The following is a 14,624-nucleotide window of genomic DNA, read 5'->3' on the forward strand; positions in this document are numbered from 1 at the left end:
CATAACATGCTATAAAAGATATAAATACAAGGTTTGTGATTTATGTAAAGGAATTATACAAGAAACACATTATACAGGGAGTGCAGAATTATTAGGCAAGTTGTATTTTTGAGGATTAATTTTATTATTGAACAACAACCATGTTCTCAATGAACCCAAAAAACTAATTAATATCAAAACTGAATATTTGTGGAAGTAGTTTTTAGTTTGTTTTTAGTTTTAGCTATGTTAGGGGGATATCTGTGTGTGCAGGTGACTATCACTGTGCATAATTATTAGGCAACTTAACAAAAAAAAACATATACCCATTTCAATTATTTATCATTACCAGTGAAACCAATATAACATCTCAACATTCACAAATATACATTTCTGACATTCAAAAACAAAACAAAAACAAATCAGTGACCAATATAGCCACCTTTCTTTGCAAGGACACTCAAAAGCCTGCCATCCATGGATTCTGTCAGTGTTTTGATCTGTTCACCATCAACATTGCGTGCAGTAGCAACCACAGCCTCCCAGACACTGTTCAGAGAGGTGTACTGTTTTCCCTCCTTGTAAATCTCACATTTGATGATGGACCACAGGTTCTCAATGGGGTTCAGATCAGGTGAACAAGGAGGCCATGTCATTAGATTTCCTTCTTTTATACCCTTTCTCACCAGCCACGCTGTGGAGTACTTGGACGCGTGTGATGGAGCATTGTCCTGCATGAAAATCATGTTTTTCTTGAAGGATGCAGACTTCTTCCTGTACCACTGCTTGAAGAAGGTGTCTTCCAGGAACTGGCAGTAGGACTGGGAGTTGAGCTTGACTCCATCCTCAACCCGAAAAGGCCCCACATGCTCATCTTTGATGATACCAGCCCAAACCAGTACTCCACCTCCACCTTGCTGGCGTCTGAGTTGGACTGGAGCTCTCTGCCCTTTACCAATCCAGCCACGGGCCCATCCATCTGGCCCATCAAGACTCACTCTCATTTCATCAGTCCATAAAACCTTAGAAAAATCTAAAAGTGCTGCATCCCTCTGCAAGATATCTCACTATTTTTTACTTTTCTGAGCCTGTCAAGTCCTTCTTTTGACCCATTTTGCCAAAGGAAAGGAAGTTGCCTAATAATTATGCACACCTGTTATAGGGTGTTGATGTCATTAGACCACACCCCTTCTCATTACAGAGATGCACATCACCTAATATGCTTAATTGGTAGTAGGCTTTCGAGCTTGGAGTAAGACAACATGCATAAAGAAGATGATGTGGTCAAAATACTCATTTGCCTAATAATTCTGCACTCCCTGTATAAGAATGGTATTCAGCTGACCTTGGATAACGATATTTCCAGTTTCTATCAGTATATTAAAGTGATTTCTTGTGTATGCTGAAGTTAGTATGTAGAACACACTAATGAATAAGCTAATGGTAAAATGTTACATTGACTTCTACAACCTTTTTGTGCTTGTATATACAGAAATGGGTATGTATAAAAGCAATGTTGAAGTCATGCAGATAGTCACATGTATTGAGAGATGATAGAGGTTATTTCACTATGAGTTAGACATCGATATGAGTGAAGCATATTACTTCAAAAGCTAAGACAAAAGATTGGGTGAGAGCAGCTTGAACTTTTTTCACTGTAGAAGGTGAAGGGGTCAGATGTACTGTATGTAGGCTGAAGAGGTTGTGGCTGTGTCTTAAGAAGAGAAAAAAAAGTGTTGTTAATTTTTATTGTGTTAAAACTACACTTGCTATGTTCAGGTATGTATACCGTCTGATGTATACTGTTAAGGAGATGGAAAATAATACAAATATAAAGTGAGGCTTATACTCATTTAGAGACATTAACAACCATTTGTATATTGATGTAGACATAGATAATTTAAGTACATAGGCTGCAGTAAGAGATGTATTTAAGATGTAATATACTGAATGCAAAATGTATTTTTGTAGATTGATAATATAGATTCTTATTTATATAAATTGTGGTTTAAATATGGTTTAGGGTGCAAATTGTGAGCATAGGTACACAGTTTTATTTTTAAGTACACTGCACATTAGAAAACGTGTTCTAATAGGTTTATACTGTCTGCTGTGAGAAATGTCACCCTTAAGTGACGTGCACGTAGACTATAGAAGAGAGTGTATTTTTTTGTTAAAAGATGAAGCATGTTGTTCTAAGTTTTACTGACTGTGATGAAAGGTTGTAGAGGCCTATGCCCATGTATATATGCTAATATAGCTAACAAGGAAAAGTTACAGCCAGTCTTGTATCTAGTGAAATAGTCATAAAGTCACTTGTGTATTACTAATATACCATGGCATACACCAGGAATCACACTGATAGATTAAATAACACAATCAGGAGGCACTGATGGATACACTGACACGCATAGGCGCACACTGATCTGTACACTGACACACCTATGCACACTGTGATGTATAGACTAACACCCCCAGCTGCTACTGATGAGGAGAGTGATACACCCTGGCATGCACTGTTGCATGCACTGAGACAATCAGGTGCACTGTATTGCATACACTATAATAGCTAGGTGATGGTGATGTACACACTGACACATCCAGGGATACATTGATATATACACTGAAACACTTCAGTAATGCATGTTGTGGGCCACAATCTCTGGACTGAGAGAGCCACGTACACACTGATGTTTACAGGTATACATCCAGACACACTCTCTTACATATACTGATACATCCAGGGATGCAATTATACATCTATTGACAGATCCAGGCACATATTGGTGCATGCAGTGATGCAGCCAAGTTGACACTGATGTATTCAGAGAAACATTCAGATGTACAGTGATGTATACACTGAGACACCCAGGGTGAGAGAGATGGATAGAGTGATATACACCTAGGAGTACACTGATGTATAAACTACCACACACTAGCAGACACTGATGCATACACTGACATAGCCAGGCAGAAACTCATGCATACACTGACACAGACATGTACAAATGTCTGCAGCCATACAGATACTACTGCATACACTAACACACCCAAATGCAAAATGATACATGCACTGACAAACCCAGGCCCACATGATTGCATACACTGTCACACTCAGATGTACACTGATGTATAGATTAATACATCCAGAAAAAAATTAATACACACACTATCATACCGAGATACACACTGATGCATATACAGAGAGACCCAGGCAGACACTAATGCAGAAACAAAGCCAGTTATATAGTAATGCTTCCATTCAAACATACCGGTTGACATTGACCTACCCAGGATCAGATAAGAGTTACACATACACTAACACACCCAGAGACACATTTATGGATAGATCGAGACACCTAGACAGAAACTGATAAATAAACATATACATGGAAATGAAAAGTTATATATGCACTCAGACAGGTATGGGAGTACTGATGAGTTATAAAGACTCAAACACAGCTCTTTGCTTGATTCAGTGGTGGTTCTAACCAGAATAGTTGTTTTGTAGTTTTTAATAGAACACGTTTTAATTATTATTATTTTTTTTCTTCAGAAAATGTATTGGAAACTTGGGGAAAATTTGAATGCAATACTTCTGCATTATGAAAGCACAATAGTGTGCAATAAAAGCTAGTTTGAAGAAAAACGTGTTTTTTTTGCAACAGTGGTTTTTGACCTGCAAAAAGATGTCATTGACATTTTCAACTTTTGCAACCACAAAATTATGGCAGATGCTGCAGTATGTTACCATTTGACCTAATTCAGTACATGTGGCTGATATTCTGAGCAGCATCTTGGCTATATGATGATGCACCAGGTTCTCCATCAGAATGTGTCAGTTATTTTTCTCTCATCATTCATCTGTATGCCCATTTGTGGATTGTGTGCAGATGTTACCACATACTCACCTATCCGTGGCTGTATTTCTTTGATGTACCACAAGAGAGATTTTTTTAACAGAGGTTGTATTTCAGAATTCTTGCACTGACTTTTTTTCCACTAGATATGGTAAAAATAAAATCCATACATCACTCTCTTTTCTAGATGACGAAGACACCTGTTGAGAATCATCTTCTTCAGGAATATCTTGAGATTCTCCAGGTGGTGGTGTAGCACTCCATTCAGGCATTCTGGAAACTTCAGTAGCAGGAGGATGACAGTTGAGATGCTTCTCCCTCAAGAGGTAGCAGAAGTATAACTGTTTTAGGGAGTGGCCCTACCCAAAACTAGGTGTGGTTCAAATGTAATCAATGAAATGCCAGATTGCTCTTCACACATCGAGCGGCTCTGGGGTTTCGAACTGGAGTCGCAGTGCCACAAAATGTGTAATGTAAGTTTTGTGTTCTACTGTAAATAAATATAATATGTTGGTGAGTTGCAAATATATTGAGTCTTCTGTTCATTTGGGAAAGGATGGGGCACACAATGTAATTTAAAAAATATATATATATTGTAGATCCGAACCGCAGATTCATTCCGGTCACATGATTGGAACTGAAGGATTAGAGCTTCACTGCTCTGCTTTTATGGTAGCGCTGATGTCACCGCGGTTCCCAAACTAATTACAAAAAAAATAATACTACTATACTACTTCAGAACTGTATAAATACTGAATAAAGTATAAAATACTGCTGAATACTAGATAAAGTAGCACTTTTATAAGAAGGATTGGGCCTTTTTTTTTATTCAATTTGCAAAACTGAACAGGGTTTCATTGAGGAAGAGAGCTTAATGAAAGGATTCCTAACACTTTTTTCTCCAGACATCTGGTGTTAATATCTAGGTATGTATGAGAAAGAAAATATTACCTAAAAAACCCAAATATTATACACAAGTTATAGTTTTAACATACACTTAAACAAACCCTGGAAGTTCCATAAAAATACAAAAGGTTAAAGGGGCATTAACGTTAGGAAATAGAATAAAACAAACCTTAGAAGTTCACTGAAAAAGACAAAGGCTACAGGGATGCAATAGGTAGGAAATAGAATTAAAAAAACCTTAGATAGTCAGTGAAAAAAACAAAGGTTACCGGGACGTTATTGTTTGTAAATAGAAATAAAAAAAGTCATAAATCCACTGAAACAAAAACAAAGGGTACAAGGACGTTATAGTTAGGAAATAGAATAAAAACAAAACCTTAGAAATTCACTGAAAAAAACAAAGGTTACATGGAGGTTATAGTTAGGTTCTGAATTTACTCATACAAAACCGTAGAAATTCAGCAGTTATAGTTACCTGAGCAAACTATAACATGCTACATCACTGATGACATCTCATATGACATCACTGATGACATATTCGCCACTCGGTTTCTTTCATGACCAATGATCAGTGGCACTACCATGAATGCATTCTACAGCGTGGATCCTACTTATTCAAGAAAAGGGATTATTATTTTAGGCATAATGAACTTAAAACTAATCACGACAAACACATTTCAGCATAATGCCTTCTACTGGACCTGTGTGTATGCCATGACAGGCACCAGACAGTCTTATCAGGCATATGCACTTCATATGTAAGCATAAAAGAAACCTTAAAATAACACAATCCAGTGTCTATTATATGTTAGTCGTAATAGCTGATTCAAAGTTACACAAAGTGAACCCACCTGAAAAGTACCAGCACTATTGTTGATGTCCAAAATACATATTAAGTGCTAATATTTTGGTATTGTGCAAAAATAACATAGTGCATTAAAGACCAGTTACTGGTAATCCTCATTTAATGCATATAAGATGCTAACACATTCTTTAAAGTGCTATTCAACCTGGCTAATTAGAAAGCAATCACCTATCACCTAAATCACCTAAAGTTCATCTTCTAGATCCCTCCCTATATATGTCACGATGAATGATTCCAGGTCTCCAAAAGCATCCCCTAACTTTAAAGTAAAGGTGTTGATATTCAGTCTCAAAAATATTTATAAAGTGCTAATGCTTCCTTGCAAGTTAGTGTGATGCATTGAGAGACCATTATTAATAACCTTCATTAAGTGCTTATAAAGTGCTAAATGTTTTATTAAAGTGCAAGTCAACATAATGCATTGGAAAACAATTATTGGTGCTTCTCATCGCAATCCCACATGAGTAAATGCTACTGTTCAATATGTTTGCATGATACATTGAGAGACCATCGTTAATAACCATCATCAAGCATTTATAAAGTACTAAATACTTTCTTAAAGCGCAAGTCAACAGAATGCACTGGAAAACAATTATTGGTGCTTATCATGGCATCCCCTCATAAATAATTGCCACTGTTCAGACTAATAGCTCTTCAACACATTAATCATATCGGACATCATTCTCGATTAACCCATAACACAAGGAATGCAGGTTATTTCTCCGGGAGTGAATCAAATTAACATCCTAGAGAACACTTACAATGCGCAAATATAAAATTCATTTCAGCTACACTCTCCCACTACACTCCTCTTTAAGTTAATATACTTACAAAATATCATATTGCAGTTGGTCAAATTGGTGAAAGATATATTAAATTCAACAGTAGCAAGTTGTTGAATGCATTATAACATTACGTTTGATACCAAACTTGACAGGTCTAGCTCCTTTAGAAACTTCATTAATTAAAGTTAATTCTATCCATTTTAGCCTATGGAGCCTATTCACTACAATGAGGGAAAATCACATTTGGCTATTTTACCTCACCGGGGCTTATAAAACATATTTTATAAGGTCCCTGCTTATAGTTACACTGCACCCACCCTGGGGGCACTTAGGGCACACCTTAGCACCTTAGGGGTGACTTCTATGTAAACATAAGGTAGTTTACGACTTTGGAAGTACTTTTAATTCCAAAGTTAAATTTGCATGTAACTTTAGCCTCAAAATGACCCTAGACACCCCAGCAGTGCACCTATGGGGACACTACCTATGCTGGGGTCGCTAAAACCTATATGCCCTACCATATGCTAGGGACTAATAGGTAGGTTGATACTACAATTATAATTAGCCTAATTTGCATACTCTTTTTAATCAGAGCACATGCCTTAAGACTGGTTAGCAGTACCCACGGCACCATCAGAGTCAGGAAAACACCAGCAAAAAGTTAAAAATGGGGGAAAAAAGTTAGGGGGCTTTTGCAATCAGCCCAGTGTTCTCACACTCATTAACCAATTATCTGCTCCCATTTCTTTTCTAGGGTCAAAAAAGCTGCACGTTAATATGTCACTCAGTGATCTAGTTCTCTTAGAGGTTATAAGGAGACCTGTGCCCACAGCATTTTTTAGGTGCTCAACTTTACGCAATAAGTGCCAGTTCCTACGCAAGATCTTCCTCACACTGGACTGGGCTGTATTGTACTCCAAAAATAATCTCTTCATCTCCTCATCATCCTTCACACTGTCCTTTCTCTGTCAGTACAACAGTTCCTGTCTCTGTTTTGTGGTGACCCTCTACCTAGCACTCTCCAACACACCCACAGGATAACCCCATTCGAGGAACCGTTCCATCGTCATTTCAATTTCCTGGTCACATTCTTCTTCATTACAGCAAATTATTTTTGGTCTTATCATTTGGCTATAGGGGATACTCCACTTTAATAACTTTGGATGTCTACTGTATTTTACTAACCAATTTGCCATCCAGAACAATGAACCTCAATATACACATGGGTGAATCTAATACTGTACTATTAGAATTTAAACATTGTATGGATTCCTGTAATTCCAATTCATCCCCTTCACACAAAATGAAGAGACTGTCTATAAAACATAACCATAGTGCCACCTTGTCCATAAAGTGATCATTATTCTCAGCCTAGGCCACCTCCTTCTCCCACCACCTCATGAATACATTTGAGTAGGTGGGGGCGAAGGAGGTGCCCATCGCTGTACCCTGCGGTTGATGATAATAATTCTTGTCAAAGATAAACACATTATGGATGAGGAAGAATTCAAGCACACTAATCATCATTTGGGTGTGTTCCAATTGTTCAGTGGGCCTGTCCCTAACAATGTACTCACAGGCCCATAATCCATCTTCATGGTTAATTGAAGTATGGAGAGACATCACGTCTAGTGTCACCATGATGTAGTCTGAATTCCAGGATATCCCATACAGTTTGCTTAAGAAATCGCCAGAATCTTGCAAATATGATGGCAAACCAATCACATATTGCTGTAAGAACAGATATCTTGAAGTGTTCTCCAAGAGGGATCCCATTGAACTTACTATAGGTCTTCCCGGTGGGATTTCGATGTTTTGGTGAATTTTGGGAAGGAAGTAAATTGTGACTACTTGTAGATATTGATACTCATCCCAGTATAGCAACTCTTGCTCATGCTAAATTTGTCGTTTAAAATGGTATTCCTTCTTAAGATTCATCATGGGGTTTATGGATATACAGGTGTAATATGTTGTATCATTCAACTGCCTTCTTGCCTCCATCAAATACATACTTTTATCCATCAATACAATGTTGCCCCCTGAGGGCTTTATAATTAGCCAAGGATATCTTTTGATCTCCATAATGTCCTTACAATCCCTTGATGAGAAATTACCCCTTTGGTTGCCATAGTCCCATCTCCTCCTTAGGTCATTTAGGTCCTCTACTACTGACTCATGAAATAAATCTATTCTGTTGCCCGGAGGCAATAGAGGGCAAAACATGTACTTGGGCTTGCACCCACTTGTTTCTGTTCCATCGGTGTTAAAGCCCATCTGCCTAATGGTATCCATCTTTAATGTTCGTATTTGTGATATTGATCCCACTCCCTCTTCTATTTCCATCCGGGATCCATCCCTTCAAACTGGAGTAAAGCCCTCATTGGGACCATGCTCCAAGGATACTCCAAATATGCTGTCTACAAGTGGATAATTAGTGGTCTCCTGTGCCAATCCTTGAATTTCCATTAGTTGTGTAACATCAGATATCTTAAAGCTAGAAAGTTTAGGTCCTATGTTCCGAAAGTCTTCACACTCCTTGATTTTATTGAGCAGTACTTATGCAGCTTCATTTTCCGTACATATTTGTACAATTCAATCCTCATGTCTGTGAAATTAGGCAGTGAAGCTGGGCAAAATATATATATATATATATATATATATATATATATATATATATATATATATATATATATATATATATATATATATATATATACATGTATATACCAGCGTGTGTCTGCAGCCCCAGGGTTCACCGGGTTCACCGTAACAGTTCCCTTGGCCCCCAAAAACAATCATGGTCACAACGTCCTTTTAGAGGTGAAAAAAGGTTTATTAGCACGTTACACAGCAAACACCAGACGCGTTTCAGGGATCTCATCCCCTTGGTCACAGGTCAGCCATCATCAAATATAATGCATTTAAATACCAAGTGCAGCATAACATAAACATAAAATATGGACTCCCTTCTACTAATGTACACAGCAAAATCATGTCAGCCATTTTAAACTAACCTCCCATAGTGAATAACCTTACTTACTAAAAGAGGAAGTGTTTAGTAAACAAACTTTTTACAACAAAACAATTAATCCCTAGTGCGTGATTTCCAGCTTTATTTTAACAAAGATTACAAATACTTTTGTTTCATTTTCAAAAAAAGAGATAAAATAGCTCTTTTGTACATAAAGTGGAGGTAGTGATACAACCATTGTTCTTATTATCTGCTTCATGTTCAGTCGACCCAAATCTAAAAACAAGTGAGAGAAAAAAATGATGAAACCCCAATATCAAACCCTAATTCATCTAAAATCAAAAGATGGCATATAATGGCAAGGAAAATCCATCCCATGTAAAATACACATTAATACAATTAATAGTTTGGTATCTTCCCTCTTTCATCAAATATGTACTGGTAATTCATCCAGGTTCCAACCTGCAGGGTGTAGTGTAATAAACCTAATGATCATTCTAGACTCCAACCTACAGAGCTCTAACATTCTATTGCCTCCTCTTTCTGAGATTGGAACTCTGTCTAGTACCATGAACTGTACCAGCTAGCCTGATTTTTATGGTATAACTTAAAATGTCTTGCCACTGGATAGGTTTTATCTTCATGAGTCACTGCCCTCATTTGCTCCAACACATGCTTCTTTGTCTTATGATTTGTGCTGCCCAGTTATTATTTGTCACATGGGCAGAGCAAAACATACACACAATAATCAGAGTTGCATGTCAAATATTTCCTTATTTGATACATTCCAGGTTCTGTAGGAAACTTCACCTCTTTACAGTTCTTGCAGAATTTACAAGCTTGAAAAGCACCACAGACAAAGAAACCCTGTATGGATAAGCCTTGAGCCTTCTGTGGTACCAGACTCTGACTTAACATGTCCGGAAGAGAGGGACTTTTTCTAAAAGTAAAAACATAGAAATTCACTGAAAAAACTAAGGTTACTGGGACGTTATAGTTAGGAAATAGAATTTTAAAAAAACCTTAGAAATTCACTGAAAACATTCAAAGGATACAGGGACGTTATAGTTATGTCCTGAAGTGTCTGCCACAAAACCAGAGAAATTCCACAGTTATAGTTATGTGAGCTAACTATAACTTGCGCCCCTGTAATGCACCGCTTATGATATCACATATTACATCACTCATAACATCACTGAGGACATCTCAAGATGTCATCCAGTATTTGTAAATGGTTATATTTATGTATGACTGAAGAAGTGAGTGCTTGTATTGGTGAGTTAGTGGTTGAGTTAGTTTCTGTATGAAACCGTAAGTGCATGTGTTACTAGGTGTAAATACAAGGAAGTTTCTGTGTGATAGTATGTATTGGTACAGTGAGTGGGGGTCTGAGTAGCTATAAAGCTGAGAGAATGGATGTGTGAGTGTTTGTATAGAATACTGCCTGTATGTTTCAGCAACTGTGTGAGTGTGTAACTCTGTCTGTTAAGGAGAACATGGATGAGTGAATGTCTTTATAAGTGGATGTATCCACAAGTAAGCGGTTCTGTTACATGTTGTGTGGTACAGTAAGTGTGTGTGTGTGAGAAGGGTTACATGTAAGAAAGAAGCTCTGTTAGTAGCTGTATGGGTAATTATGTATGCGTGACAGGTTTAATTGGGAACTGAGTAGTCACAATAGTGTATTTATTTGTCGGTTAGTGGGTGATTTAGTGAGTGTATTAGTAACTGATTTTATCTTTGAGTTCCTGTTTCTGTTCCCATATATATATATATATATATATATATATATATATATATATATATATATATATATATATATATATATTAACTAGTGCCAGTTGTTACTAGGTAGTTATACTTAGGACCATGTTTCCATAGGACAAGTGCTTTTTTGTGGTACTTGCCTATATCTGTGGCACTGTTTCATGAATCTTAATGACATTTTCTGAAAAAAGTGTCACAGTGATTCTTGTTGCACATTGAAAGTTTAGGGGTGAACCATCAAGTTGGGGCTGAGAAAAAGCGGGTTGAAAAAAGGTTGCGTTTCCCATGTTAATTTCCATAGGATTTTTTAGACTTGACTCAAATAACTAAAATCCACAAACTGTGCTTGTAACTGTCACGAGGGTAAGTGCATGGCACACACATTAGCAGAAATAACATTATCAGCAAACAATTAGTAACATTCATTAAACAAGGTCAGGGCAAAGGTATTCTCAAAATAAAAATGTGTATAGAAATAAGATAATTCTCTCATCAGCAAGTTAAATAAACATTACATAATAAAAAAGGGCACTTAGCCTATAGTCCACAATATGGGTGATTGCACACAGCGTGCCTCCTAATGGCACTGCCAAAATAAACCTCCTCTGGAAGGGGAATCTATGAGATAGAGAGCAGGCACCTCAGTGATGTTAGTGGGTGGGGGTCCTTGGGTAGGGGAGGGGTGGGCTTGAAAGGGGTATGCTTGGGTTTGATCAGGATGGGTTTGGGAGGTGTGGGTTAGAATTTGGAAGGGGTAGGCTGGGATTTGGAAGGAGTGAGTTGGGATGTGGAAGGGGTGGAAATACATTTGGGAGGGGTGGATTTCTATTTGGGAAGGGTGGGGTGGGATGTGGAAGGAGTAGTTTGGGATGTGGAAGGGGTGGACATATGTTTGGGAGGGGTGGCTTTTGATATAGAAGGGTTCAGGGCCAGGGAAAAAGAAGGTCCTCCATTGGAAAATGGGTAGGGTGGTTGGCAGGGAGTTCTGGGTGGGAGGTAGAGGAAGTGGCCTTGTCTGTAGTGCATGTGTCTGTTGAAGGTGTGGGTGCCTCCTGTTCTTTTATATTTGCTGTATGTTTTGATTTGTGTTTCTTACTGGGTGTCTGTTGGGTGGGTGAAAGTGACCATTTGTGTTCAGTATGTGTTTGCTGTGGATGTGGTGTGTGTTGTGCTGTCTGTGGGTATACTGCTGGTGTGTGTGGGTGTTAGTGTAGTGGTAGGTGTGATGACTGTGGGTATGCTGGTATTGTGTGTGAGTGTTGGTGTAGTGGTAGATGTGGTGTCTGCAGGTGTGTTGGTGGTGAGCATGGATGTCTGTGTCATGGTGGGTGTGCTATCTGCAGGTGTGCTGGTGGGTGGTGTATGTGTTTGTGTCGTGGTGGGTGTGCTGACTGTGGGTATGCTTGTGGTAGTTGTGGTGGTGGGGTTATGGTGTCTGGATGTGTGTGTCTGCGTTTTTTGCTATGTTGGTGTGAGAACGTGCTGCTTGTGGTTGTTGTAGTGGGTGCATCCAAATGTTTAAGTGTACTTAGGCAGGTTAGAGGGATTTCGGATTGGGAAGGGGTGAGAGTATGGGTATGATACTGTGGGAGTCTGTACTGAAAGATGAAGCCAGAACCCTGAATGACCACTGTAGGCCAGACAGGGCACTATGAATGTCATCCAGGTAAGCCAGCAGCTGGTATTTTGGCTGGTCAGCCACTGGATGGCATTCATTAATGTGGTCTGGCCTAAAGCGATTTTCCTTAAAAGAGCGACAGCCTCCTGACTGAGCACAGCCTGGAAAACCGGGCAAGTTGGGGAGATGCCTCCAGCAAAAGTTATGCCAACTCTTTTAGGAGGGTGGCTATGGCCAACTGGGTAGAGCAAGAGAGATGGTGGAGATATAAATGTGGGTGGTGGACGACAACTCAGGTGTAACAGTCACTACAGTGTCCACTGCCACTAGAGACTGGTCTTCATTGGAGGCCTCTAAAGTAGATGTAGAATTGCCCATGGCCTCCATGCCAGTCCCCTTACCCTCCGTGCCACTAGCTCTCTTAGTGTCTATGGTGTCCGCAGTGGACCCAAAGTGCACAGCTTCCCCCCCACTGACATGGCCGCTGTCACCTTTGCCTTGCCCAGATGATGCTAAAAAGACAGATACAACAGTTTGAGGTTAATTAGACATGATCTTCAATCACACAACATTTGCTCAAAGTCTTGAAATTCCCCATTCTAGCTCCTAAATCATGTATGATTTTGTCTCTTATCCATTTGTAATCCCCTCAATGACTAAGGGCTTTGACAGTATGAATATACACGTAGGTCTTTAGACATTCCTAAACCACTGCAGTACATAGCTAAATTATATCCACATATCCAAAAGAGGCATGTGTTGGGTTTGAAATTTACTTCTGAAGATGGGATGTCATAACATCTTTTTGGTGTAACCTTACATCTGCAAATGTCCCCTTAATTATTGCATTTCTCACCGACATTGATTTCTCATCTGGACAGAACTAAGGACACCAAGGTGTTGTTTGGGGAACGTGTAACTCTCTCACCAAGGTGGACACATTCCTCTCTGTTGGAACCTATACAGTTTGGCATACAATTTCACTTTGTTTCACACACTGCCTCACATGCACATTTGTGCAGGACTAAGGCATCCTGCCAAACTGCTACTGTCCACATGAACTGAATAGAAATTTGCTGTATAAACAGGATTTAAATATGTTCCAGATAAGGAATGATGAAACTGTACGTTTCCGGTATTTTTGGAGCAGATGCTCATTATCATTGTGTTATAGTAACAACTTACCAATGTCAAGTCTGACACATCAACTGCATCATAAGTGTGCAGTTCGTCATGTCACCAATAACAGGGCATATATGACATATTCAATTTTGTGATGGAGCCTCCCATTTGACCCAATCATTAAATAAGGCATGTTTGGTCCAACTGTCCCTCATTACATAGAGAAAATGCAGGTACCCCTTTGTTCACATGCAGAAAAGTAATTGGCTTGTGACTGGGAATCTAGTGGCAACCTTCAGCACAATGCAATACACCAGACATAGCATCAGACACTGTCTGATTAACTTACATCTCCAGAAATCATCATGTGCATTGAATGTGGGTCAACGGTCATGTTGATGCCATCCAACATTTCTGGAAATTAAAAGGCCAAACAACAAAAATAGCTACAGACAATGACTTACCCCCTTTGTGCTGCAGTTGGGCCACCAACTGCCCATGAAGCTCCGGGTAGGGCAGTGCAATGATGTGGGGCATTAGCGGGGTCAGGATGCAGTGCACTCGATTCGATTGCTGGAAGGACAGCCCTAGCTGGTCTTCTGTAGACTTGGGTGTTGAGAGTTTCAGGACTTCCTACCTCTTTCAACAATGCAGACTGTGTCGCTTATAGACTCCCAGGGTCCACACCTTCTTGGCAATGGCCTTCTATATTTCCCACTTTTGACCTGAATGGATGATAGAAAAAAACAAG

The sequence above is a fragment of the Pleurodeles waltl genome, chromosome 1_1 (genome assembly GCF_031143425.1).
Source record: "Pleurodeles waltl isolate 20211129_DDA chromosome 1_1, aPleWal1.hap1.20221129, whole genome shotgun sequence".
In the NCBI taxonomy this organism is placed as follows: Eukaryota; Metazoa; Chordata; class Amphibia; order Caudata; family Salamandridae; genus Pleurodeles; species Pleurodeles waltl.